Raw genomic sequence first — 12,500 nt, forward strand, 5'->3', positions numbered from 1 at the left:
AGACCTTATATGTTTCTCAAAAGTAAATTTACTGTCTAAAATCACACCTAAAATTTTTAAAGAGTCATACAAATTTAAAGAAACATTATTAATACTGAGATCCGGATGTTGAGGAGCCACCGTCCTTGACCTACTTACAATCATACTTTGAGTTTTGTTAGGATTCAACTTCATACCCCATAATTTGCACCATGCACTAATTCTAGCTAAATCTCTATTAAGGGATTAACCAACTCTAGATCTACATTCAGGGGATGGAATTGATGCAAAGAGAGTAGCATCATCTGCATATGCAACAAGCTTGTTTTCTAGGCCAAACCACATAATAACTATGGATGACAAAATGACAAGCTTGTATAGTGGTCTCGCCCTATACAATATAAAGCGAAGTTTGTATAAAAGTCACCAATGTCAGTATGAATTTGTGACACCTTCCCCAATGTGACTACTCTTATCAACCATTGGGTAATGGTTGTATCCGCATAGGAACAAATTTTGCCTCTTTGCCACTATCCCGTTAGGGTACCACGTCAACCCTTCCAAGGAAGGGTTAAAGTGAGTGGACTTTTGCTTGAATCAGGGAATAGTCTTGAAAGATAATACCATGATCAAAATATCCATATTCTAATCCTAATGCTCAGTACATTTCTAATAAAATTAGTGTGGGCGAATAAGATGCAGGGTTCACTATGAACTAGTTTATTAAAATTCAATAAACGTACATATCAGATCAACATTTATAAAATTTATAAAATGTGGATGATATGCGTTGAAGCATAAAGAAAAACAGTCAACAGAAAATATTGTTTCGTCTACTAGGAAACAGATTTGCCACTTCAATTGAATTATTGTATTAATGATATTGTCTGTATACTGTTTATTTACACTAGCGTAAAAAACGCTTGGCACAAGTGTCCGTATTATGCTATAGTTCACCGACATCAATGGAACAGTTCGTAAGGACACTTTCGTGGCCTATCGCTCAGCGTGTAGTAACATACAGTGACTACACACGCACCCTCTTAATTAATCGTCCCAAATTAATTACACTGTTCCTTGCAGATTTAAAACAGAAGGTTAAAAAATTATACCGGCTGCTACCACAGATCTCTTAAGTTGCTCCACTTGCTTCGCATAGTGCATAAAGAACGCCTTGGATGACCACCAGCCGATGTACAAACAAGGATGTTCAAAGTCCATATGATTAAAGAAATTTTATGGAAGAGGCAACTTTCCTCGGATCATAACTAACGGGTGTACTGCCTGGATCCGTTCTGCGAATAACACGGGTGAATTTCGCCCTTAGTTATAGATAACTTTGAACCCAGGGTTTCTCTTCTGAACAGCTGTCCTCCCATAAAGTCTGAAGTTCTATGAAGATAGACCTTTAGGCACTCCACTGGACATAGAGATGCATCTTCCTTCAGAGGGCAGATTCTCTAGCGACCCCACCTGTTGATGGGTAGCTTGTTCTTGGTAAGAAACGTTTGGCCTAGAAATAGATTCAGTTCTCCCTCCAAGAACTGGACGTGGCCTTCCTCTCTAGAGAGAACCACTATTTCACTAACTCTGGCCCCCAAAGCGAGTACAAACAGAAAAATGACTTAAATTCAAGGCCTTTTACGCGCATTCCTCATTGTTCATTATTTATACACAATGAAAAATCATATCTAATGACCATGCAAAGGGTCTTGGAGGCGCTAAGCCCAGGATGGGCCTTTGTAGTTCATTAAGAACGTCGTTAGAAAGGTCAACCTGTAAGTCATATGGTATCTGACTTGTCAAGGCAGGCTTGAACAATAGAATTGTGTTGGCTGCTAAACCTTGCTCATGAAGGTGAATGAAGAATGATAAATAGGAATCTGTTGAGATTTCTTTTGAGTTCTTCGCCTTGACAAAGGATATCTATTTCTTCCCTGAAGCCTCATAATGTCTTCTGGTTTCCTCCAAAAGTCTAAACTGACTTTTAACACCGAATCTTTTTCTCATCGCTCAGGAGAGAAAATCATGAGATATAGGTTCCGAGTTTTCTGTGATGGAGCGAAGACAGTCGACTTCTGTACTCGCTGAGACAGGCATGGATCCGGTAGCGGTTCTAATTTTAGTCGTAGTTCTAATCCCAGAGGGAACCACACGCTATTTGGCCACTTGTGGGCCACTATTGCTGGTTTCCCTTTGAAGGATCTCAGCTTATCGAGAACCTTCAAAATGAGGTTGTGCGGAGGGAACAGATAAATATTGGACCATCTGTGCCTCTGCTAGCGGATCCTCTATGGGGACACGAAACAATCTATTTTCTTGTTGTCTTTCGTCGGAAAAAGGTTTATCTGCAGCTCCGGGACTTGGCTCGAGATGAAGGAGAACGATCCTGCGTCAAGGGACCATTCTGACTCTATAGGTGTAAACCTGGATAGAGCGTCCGCTGTCACATTGCGGAAACCTTGAATGTGAACTGCTGACAGGTGCTATTTCTTCCATTCCGCCAAACGGAATATCGCCAACATCACTTGGTTGATTTGAGATGACCTCGACCCTTGTCGATTCAGGCATCTCACTACCACCTCGCTGTCTAGAACCAGTCTTATGTGGGTTGAGTGGCGAGGAGATACTTTCTTTAGTGTCAGAAGAACTGCCATGCTTCTAGAAAGTTAATGTGAAATGACTTGAAAAGATTGGACCCAGCTTCTTGGTCTCTCTTCTGACAAGAATGACCACCCCAGCCTTCCTTTGAGGTGTCTGTGTGGATAGTTACTGATGGGGGAGGAGGTTGAAGAAGTATTGATCTCTTCAACTGCCTGGCATTGGACGACGGCTTGAGAAGCGTTCGTAGTCGAGTCGGTAGATGTCTTATTAGATCTCTCCGCGCGTTTGATGCATATTTTCTCCAGACTCCTGTTACATCCTTTAGCTGTGCTCTTAGCACTGGGTCTGTTATCAAAGCCAACTGTAGAGAGCCCAGCACTCTCTCCTATTCGCGTCTTGATATATGTTTGGATTTCAATAGTCTCTTGAAAGTTCCTGCTATTTCTTTCCTCTTCATCCCAGCAATGGATAATTGATGTGACTCCAAATTCCAGTGGATACCCAACCACTGAAATTTTTGAGCGGGAGAAGGTCGAGACTTTTTTATGCTGATCTTGAATCCCAGATGTTCCAGGAACTGGATCACTCTCTTAGAAGCTTGCATGCATTCTGTCCTGGATGCTGCCCACACCAGCCAGTCGTCCAAGTAGGCTAATTCTTGGACCCCCTTTAGGCGTAATTGATGGACGGCTGCGTTCGCGAGCTTCGTGAAAATCCTTGGGGCTATGTTTAGCCCGAAAGGCATGGTTCTGAAGGCCTAAAGTTATCAATGTAACTTGAAGCCTAGGTATGAGGAAAGGTGACGCTTAATTGGAACGTGCCAATAAGCGTCAGACAAGTCTATAGAAACAGCATATGCCCTTTTGGGCAGTAGGGTCCTTGTGTGTTGAAGTGTGAGCATTCTGAACTTGTAGTTCACTATGAACTTGTTGATTGGCGACAAGTCTAAAATGACTGAGTTTTTCTGAGTCCTTCTTTGGAACACAAAACAGCCTTCCTAGGAATTTGATGGACTTAACTTTCCGGATTACTCTTTTGTCTAAGAGCTCTCGGACATATTCTTCCAGAACGGGGGTTGAGTGTTGGAAGAATTGAGGAAATTGAAGTTGAGGACTGCTCCAGCTCCAACCTAGTCCATTCTTTATTAGGCTGTGGGCCCAGGGATCGAAAGTCCAGCGATCCCTAAATAGGTGTAGTCTCCCTCCTACTGGAAGTATCTCACTTCTGCTGTTGTGGACCTGAGGCCTTGCCTCCTTGACCGCGTCTTCCCCTGGATCCCCTTCCTCTTGAAGGGCGACTAGAAGAGCCTCTGGCTGTTCCTCTAGCTTTCGCACAAAAGGAAGAAGTCTGCCTTTCGAAGGCTGGGTTAAAGACTGGCGACTGTGTCGCCACTTGTTGAGAAACTAGCTGGTACGTGGTTGGAGGTTGTGCCACTATCTGAGGCACCGCGGTCACAGGAAATTGTTGTTGTTGCTGCTGTCGGTAGGGTTTAACCAGCCGAGAGGATGGCCTAGGCCTTTTTGTCTTCTTCTTGGGTTGGGGACCCTCATCTGAAGAAGACTTTCTCTTAAAATCTAAGCCCCACTTATTGAAAAGGTTCCTATTCTCTGTGGCGGCCTTGTCTACTACCTCTTTAACCACTTCATTGTGAAAGAGGTCTTTACTCCAGATACGAGAGGATATCAGTCTCCTCGGTTCGTGCCTCACCGCAGCCAAGGCGAACACGAACTCTCTATAGGTTCTCCTAGCTTTAATAAACCTATAGAGATCCTTTGTAACTGTAGCCAGATGGGTTTTGGCCACTACCATGAACATGTCCTGGTTCTTGGGGTCACTTGCCATCGTTTCTAATGTCGTTTGCAACGACATCGATGCCGCAAGTCTTTCCTTCGTCTCTTGCTCTCTGCGCAAGAGAACATCTGACAGTTTTGGAAGTTCCTCGCCAAACTGACGTTCAGCACTATCAGCTTCCAGCTTCCCGACTGAGAAGGTAAGGTGGACGTCCTTCCAGTCTTCTTGGTCCAAGGGCAAGGTCAGAGATAACGGCTTGCACTCCTCCAAGGAGGGGCATGGTTTCCCTGCCTCCACCGCCTTTAAGGCTGCCTTATATCCCTTTTCCATGAAGGGTAAGGCTCTGGCTGGAGAGGCCATAAAGGAGGGAAGCTTCTTACTCAAGGCTTGCACCTTTGAGTTCGTGAAGCCCCTCTCTTTCATGGAACCCACTAGTAACGCCTGTACTTTACTATGGTCAAGAACTATGACCTCCTTTGGCTCCGTCTCCTCCTTTCAGGCTTGCTCCTTCCTAAGACGGACATAGCAGTCCGGATAAGAATCTTTGTTGGGCCAAAATTCCACTTTTTCCAGGGGAACTGGTCCCAACTTTTCTGATATCACGATCTTCCCGGATGTCATTGGCATGTGTTCGGCATACCTCCAAAGATTGGTGTCCGAGCAAAAAGGAAGATCCTTAACGTTGATGCTGCAAGTATACGTATCATCAGTTTCATTGCAGCTTCCTTCTCATCATTCTTTCTTTGAATTTGTTGGATCATCTCAACAATAGAGTCCTTCCCAGTTCATCTGGGATAGCAGACGATGTAGGGGGAACATGCTCTGGGTCCGGAACCCATGTAACCGACACCTCGTCGATTTCTTCTGCTATTATTTGAGGAGCCTGAGACAGCTCCTCCTCCTAAACCTTCTCCTAGAAGGTCTTTCTCTGTAGAATCCGACACCTCCGACATCCTATCGTCCAATTGGATGTCTTGAAGGGCGGCTAAGACTTCAGAATCTACCGGATTCTGGACAGTTGGTATCTCCACCTGAGGCTGAGGAATGACGGCATCAGCTGATGCTTTAGGGAAAAGGTATGCCCTCATCTTCTCATTTGGAAGGTAGGGGCCTGAGGTGTTTTTCTGAAAACCCCTCACCCAGGTTCGTAACTTACCCCTGGCAGCATCCCTTGACTCCGTCGACTTAGGATTGTTAAAAGCCTCGGTAATCAGGTTACAACATACAGTACAAACCTGAGGGTCCCAATGCCGGAGATTACCTCTGGAGGCTGCGCATGCTGCTTGCCTCCTGCAAAGTTGATGTCCACAGAAGTTCTTACTGCGGACATTACAGAACACACTCCCGCACTTCGGATGGTCCTCCTGTAAAGAGAAGAAAAATCCATGAGTATCAAGTGAAGGCTTTCACTTATATTGAAACATTTAGCTTATATAGAAAAGCTATAAAAGAAAGAAGGAAAGACACATACTTGTATTTCCTGTCCAGTCAATTGCTGAAACCTCCCAATATATTAAAACTAAGGTTAATTCTTTTCTAGAATACTTTATGTAATTTCCTAAACGGAAATTTAAGGTGTAGTTCACACCTTGAGATAAAGTTTTAATTTATGAAAAAGAAAGAATACAGAAAGAACTTACTTTCTATAGATTGTACGGTCTCAGCAAAAGGCTGTACAAGATAACATTAAGTATGTTGAAGAACTTTAGTGTTATAACAAATTCTTTACTGTAGTTTTACTAATACAGTGTGTACTACACTACAAATAGAGCAACTACTGTACATCGCATGTTGTTTTGCCAGCACGCGCCGGTACGTCGGCCGACACGTGCCAGCCGGCACGTGCCAGCCGGCATCTACCCCTATATAGTTCAGAGATATACTACCTTTAACTAATAGGCGGCAGCCCACTGATTCGCAACTGTGTGCCGGCCGCAATCATTGCCAGTCGACAGCTGAAAACACTAAAACCCGGCTGCCGGCCGCTAATCGTAGTGGCCAGCAGATTCGGGCTGTGTTTCCACTTCCAGCAGGCAAAGGTGATAATACCCATGCCCACTGGCAGTAGCCAAGAACCAGAGAACCTCCACCTGCCCGGCTGTCGGCTGTTAAGCCGGCAGCCGGGTAGGAGTAGAACGCAATAGTCAGAGAAACAGTATGGATGTAAGGTTATAAGGCGGCATTGCCATACGACCTTCCATCCAGAAAGAGTGAACTTATGGAAGGGGGAATGTAGCATTCAGGCTTCCAAAGAGTCCATACCCTGCTGGGCTCTACCGGCAGACATGGAAGGGAGACCATGGGAGGTCTGGGGTTCACTCTGGAAAGAACAAAGGGTCTCTGCCGGCCGACACGTAATTGCCAGAGGGCAGAGAGCTGAGCCGGTCCTCCATCCTAACCTACACTAGGTACGGAAGTAGGACTGCGTCCAGAAGATAATAAAAGAAAGAGAGGTAGTAGGTTGGCCAGGGCACCAGCTGCCCATTGAGATACTACCACTAGAGAGGTATTGGATCCTTTGATTGGCCAGGCAGTGCTGTAATGCATTGGATCCCTCTCTCTGGTCACGGCTTATTTTTTCTTTGCCTACACTTACACAGAATAGTCTGGCCTATTCTTTAAATATTCTCGTCTTTCCTCATACACCTGACAACAATGAGATACTTAACACTTCTTCACCCAAGGGGTTAAATACTGTACTGCAATTTGTTCAGTGTACTTTCCTCTTGGTAAGGGTAGAAGAGACTCTTTAGCTAGGGTAAGCAGCTCTTCTAGGAGAAGGACACTCCAAAATTAAACCATTGTTCTCTAGTCTTGGGTAGTGCCATAGCCTCTGTACCATGGTCTTCCACTGTCTTGGGTTAGAGTTCTCTTGCTTGAGGGTACACTCAGGCACACTTTTCTAACTTATTATTTTTTCTTCCTCTTGATTTTTTGAAATGGTGTGTTGGGCAGGCTTAATAGAAGGGCCATGGATGCCTGGTGGTTTATCAAGAGGTTGTCTTTTCCTTTTTCTGACTCTTTTTCTTCTCAATACCATCCTTATTGTCCTCCCTTCAGTTGAATTGGCTATCCTGGAGGGTATTTAGCCTTGCATGGTGTATCGGGTCCTCCATGTTGACCAGTTTTTCCGACTTTTTACTATAGTCTATGGGTATCATCAATCACTTTATTTATTATTCTGTACATATTGTTTTTGTTATAATTCTTGTTAATCTAGTTTTTGAGTATGATGTCTCTTTTTTATTTCTATTAATTCTTATGCTGTCTGGAGACATTGAGCGAAATCCGGGACCAGTACGTCCTAGAATTCGTCAATGTCGTCTTCTGTATTGCAATATTCGTGGTCTTCATGCAAATATCCAAGACCTTACAGTTGCGTCCAGACAGTATGATATTCTTTTGTGCTCAGAAACATTGGTTTCTAATATGAGGCACTCATCTGAGCTCCTTATAACTGGTTTCAAGAAGCCAATAATGTTGAAACGTGATGCCATCCCTAGGGCCAGGGGAATGGCGGTGTATATTAGGACCGAGTACCCTGCTTCTCATAAGTCCTGCTATCAATGGGGATGTCATGAGATTCAGGTAATAAAAGTTTGGGCAGGCATAACAACTTTTATTTGTGTTCGATCTACCGGAATCCAGACATGGATGATTCTATCTTCGATTGTCTTCTTACCATTATGGCTAAGATACAAGAAGATGATAGAAAGGCTTCTTTTGTCTTTGTTGGTGATTTTAATGCTCACCATAGGGAGTGGTTAAGTTCTATCACTCCTACCGATCGCCATGGCTTAAGAGCTTTAGACTTTGCCTCTGAATCAGGCTGTGAGCAAATCATAAATGAAGCTACTCACAGGTCTGGTAATTGCTTGGACCTCGTGTACACTGACTCCCCTGGCGTTATAACTAGTAAGGTTTGTTCTCCAGTCGGGACATCTGATCATGCCTTGATTTAATTATTAGTGAAGAGTGAGCATCCTGTCCCTGATATATCTTATTCTTGTAAAATTTATATGAAATCCCAATCAGACTGGAATGGGATTTTGCATGATCTTTTGTGCTTGAATTGGTCACAATTATGTAATAGATCAGATCCTGTTGTCCCTTTGAATGAGAATCTAGTCAACATAATTGATAGGCGTATCCCTTCTCGTGTGCTAAGGTACCGAGTGAAGGACAAACCGTGGTTCAACGATGATTGTAGACGTGCTTATTTGGAGAAGCAGGAGGCCTATCACCTTTAGAAGGGTAACAGATCAGATTTGACCTGGAACAACTATACTCAGCTTCGAGCTTTTGTTCAGAGAGTTTATGCCTCAACTGAAAAGGAGTACAATTTAACCATAAAAGAAACACTTTCTGGTAAAACTCAGGAACATAAATGGGGGTCTACCCTTAAATCTGCACTCTTTGGTGTAGATGCTACAGTTCCTCCTTTACTTAAACCAGATGGCTCAGTCACTCACTGTCCAAAGGAAAAGGCAACCCTTTTGGCTGATGTTTTTGACAGTAAACAGAGTAATGAAAAACTTGAACTTCCTCATTCCTGTTTTCCTGAGGCTAAACTAACTAGTTTAGCTTTTCGATCTCGTGAGATTAAAGCTCTGTTGGTGGACCTTGATGCTCATGGAGGTGTAGACATAATGGTATTTTTCCTTGGTTTTTTATAAAGACAGCAGATTTCTTAGCTCCAAAGTTATCTGTTATCTTGCGCAAGTTAGCAAAAAGAGGAGCTTTTAGCACTTGTTGGAGAATTGGTAATGTTACTCCTCTAGGTAAATGTGTTTGTGGTAGCTCAAGTCTCACTGATTACCGACCAATTTCCATAACTCCCATATTATCTAAAGTTTTTGAACGTCTTCTGGCAAAACGTCTTAATATGTTTGCTGAAGGTAATCATCTACTCCCTAGTTTGCAATTTGGTTTTCGTAAAGGCCTTGGAGTATGTGATGCCCTTCTTACAATCTCCAATGCTATACAGATATCCCTTGATTGTGGTCGGGAAGTTCGTATGATTGGCCTTGATTTTAGTACTGCCTTTGACCGTGTTAATCACGAGGCCCTTGTTTTCAAACTGAAACAGTTAGGAGTGGGTGGGTCATTTCTTAGCATTATTATTGATTTTTTAAGTAATAGATCTCAAAGAGTTGTTATTGATGGGCACCATAGTGATTATAGGAATGTGATATCCGGTGTTCCACAGGGTAGTGTTCTTGGCCCATTACTTTTCATACTATATACACATGACATGTGGTTTGGCTTAGAAAACAAGCTTGTTGCATATGCAGATGATGCTACTCTCTTTGCATCAATTCCATCCCCTGAATGTAGATCTGGGGTTGGTGAATCCCTTAATAGAGATTTAGCTAGAATTAGTGCATGGTGCAAATTATGGGGTATGAAGTTGAATCCTAACAAAACTCAAAGTATGATTGTAAGTAGATCAAGGACGGTGGCTCCTCAACATCCGGATCTCAGTATTGATAATGTTTCTTTAAATTTGTATGACTCTTTCAAAATTCTAGGTGTGATTCTCGACATAAATTCACTTTTGAGAAACATATAAGGTCTGTGTCTTCTTCAATTGCACCAAAAATAGGCTTATTGAGAAAGGGTTTCAAGATTTTCGGTGATCAATCTATTCTAAAGAAGTGTTTTAATTCTTTCATTCTACCTTGTTTTGAGTATTGTTCTCCTGTCTGGTCTTCAGATGCTGATTCTCATCTTAATTTGTTGGACAGAAACTTACGGTCTATTAAATTTCTTATTCCTGATCTAGATATTAATCTCTGGCACCGTCGTTCAATTAGTTCATTATGCATGTTGCATAAGATTTTTCATAACTCTGACCATCCTTTACATTCAGATCTCCCTGGATAATTCTATCCTGTTCGTAATACTAGGCAGGCAGTTAATTCCAATAGCCAGGCCTTCTCCATCATGAGGCTCAATACTATGCAGTACTCTAGAAGTTTTATTCCAGCTGTTACCAAGTTGTGGAATGATCTTCCTAGTCGGGTAGTTGAATCAGTAGAACTTCAAAAGTTCAAAGTTGGAACAAATGCTTTTTTGTTGACCAGGCGGACATGAGTCTTTTTATAGTTTATTTATGACATATTTGTTTTTGATGTTGTTAATAATTTATATATGACATGTCTGTTTTGACGTTGTTACTCTTTTTAGAATGATTTATTGTTAATTTGTTCTCTTCATTTATTTATTTCCTTATATCCTTTCCTCACTGGGCTATTTTTCCCTGTTGGAGCCCCTGGGCTTATAGCATCTTGCTTTTCCAACTAGGGTTGTAGCTTGGATATTAATAATAATAATAATAATAATAATAATGGATAAGGGTCCTATAAACCTCGTTCTAGCAAGAGACACACTAAGCAGTTAGGGAAGCTCATCCTAACCTAGAGTTGTCTATTACGGAGGAACATTGGCAATACTTGCCATCCTCTTCCCAACCAGAACAAAGTAAGGTGCAGTTATTTCGCCGGGCAACAGAAAAACTCATTCTCCAGCCCGAGAAAAACAACACAGGACAGTCTGCTAGGCCACTAGAGGAAGGAATCATTTCTTACTGAATCCTTCGGACGTGGACTAGGGAAGCAAAGCTTCCTGTGTCCGCCCCTAACCTAGCAAAGGAGACTCATTCTCTATGCTAGGAAGAAGCAGACCACAGACTAGAAACTCTGATGTTCTGCCCTAACCCAAAAAACCAGTCACTCTGGTTATCAGGTCAGGATAGATATATCCTAGAATAGTTATACCTGAATTATTATACAGATAAAACTGCTAGGATTAAGCCAAAGGCTTACTTAGAGGGAGAGAGGGATTGAACTTAGCCTCCGGAGGAGAAAAGAACAATCGGGGATGTGCGAGAGTATACTACTGTACCTATATTACTAACCTAGGTAAGATGAGAATCGATTACCTAATTCACCGAAGCTCTCTCGTATACAATCTTGGAAAGAACATTCAACAATACCTTACATGTATAAAATATTTGCCTAAAGCTTCAATAAAATAACACTCGGAAAAACTTATATCCTGCATGAAAGTAATAGGGCCAGACTCTTAGGCTACTAAGCCTCGCGAAGGGCAAGATCGGTTACCTAAATCACAGAACTAAAAACTGACGGTATAATATAAGTATTCCTAGAGGAGCTAAATAGCTACATTATTAAAGCATAACAAACCGGGAACGTCGCTCTAGCTAACTAAATGACCCATAAATAGCGAGCGATAGCATCCAGGATGCCTCCGGTAGGCAACAGCTCTATTTTACGTTAAAATCACTTTTGATTTAATTCAAAACGACAAGAGCTTATATTTATGCATAGTAAAGATAATACTCAACTTTCCAGAGGCAAAAGAGGCCAGAGAAGTTATCAAAATGTTGAATTAAATCCCAAATAACGAGAGAACACAAGGGAAAACACCGAGTAGTAGAGCTACACGAAAAGGAATAAAGAGGGTGCTACCGCCTTCATCAGATACACACTGGAAACGGAATAAGAGATATGCCTAATGAACGGCTCTCTTTTCATTCTTGTTTCAGATTCTTGTCACTGTAACCACTCGAAGCGTTAATACTGTTCGGGGTGAAGATAGCTATGTGACGTGTCAAGAATACGTCCTCTGATATTATGCGATATCCCTGTGAGATTATTTAGGGATATTCGCTCCAAGAGTTAGGATTCTGTATACCTTAAGGTAAAAATTCTCTGGGAATATCACTGTAGTCAAATATACCCTAGGAAGCTACCTTTTAGGAACTTCCATCAGGACGACATGGCCTGAGTCCAAATATATATATATATATATGTGTATATATATATATATATATATATATATATATATATATATATATATATATATATATATATAAATATATATATATATATATATATATATATATATATATATATATATATATATATATATATATATATATATATATATATATATATATATATATATATATATATATATATATATATATATATGTATATATATATATACTTATATGAATATATATATATATATATATATATATATATATATATATATATATACTTATATAAATATATATATATATATATATATATATATAT

General features: G+C 41.3%; 1 pseudogene; it reads left to right on the plus strand.

Annotated features, from left to right (window-relative positions):
- The window catches only part of LOC137639832 (putative neural-cadherin 2), a 77,923-nt pseudogene that overhangs the window by 48,777 nt on the left and 16,646 nt on the right, over nt 1-12,500 (plus strand).

Source organism: Palaemon carinicauda, chromosome 4 (genome assembly GCF_036898095.1).
Source record: "Palaemon carinicauda isolate YSFRI2023 chromosome 4, ASM3689809v2, whole genome shotgun sequence".
NCBI lineage: Eukaryota > Metazoa > Arthropoda > Malacostraca > Decapoda > Palaemonidae > Palaemon > Palaemon carinicauda.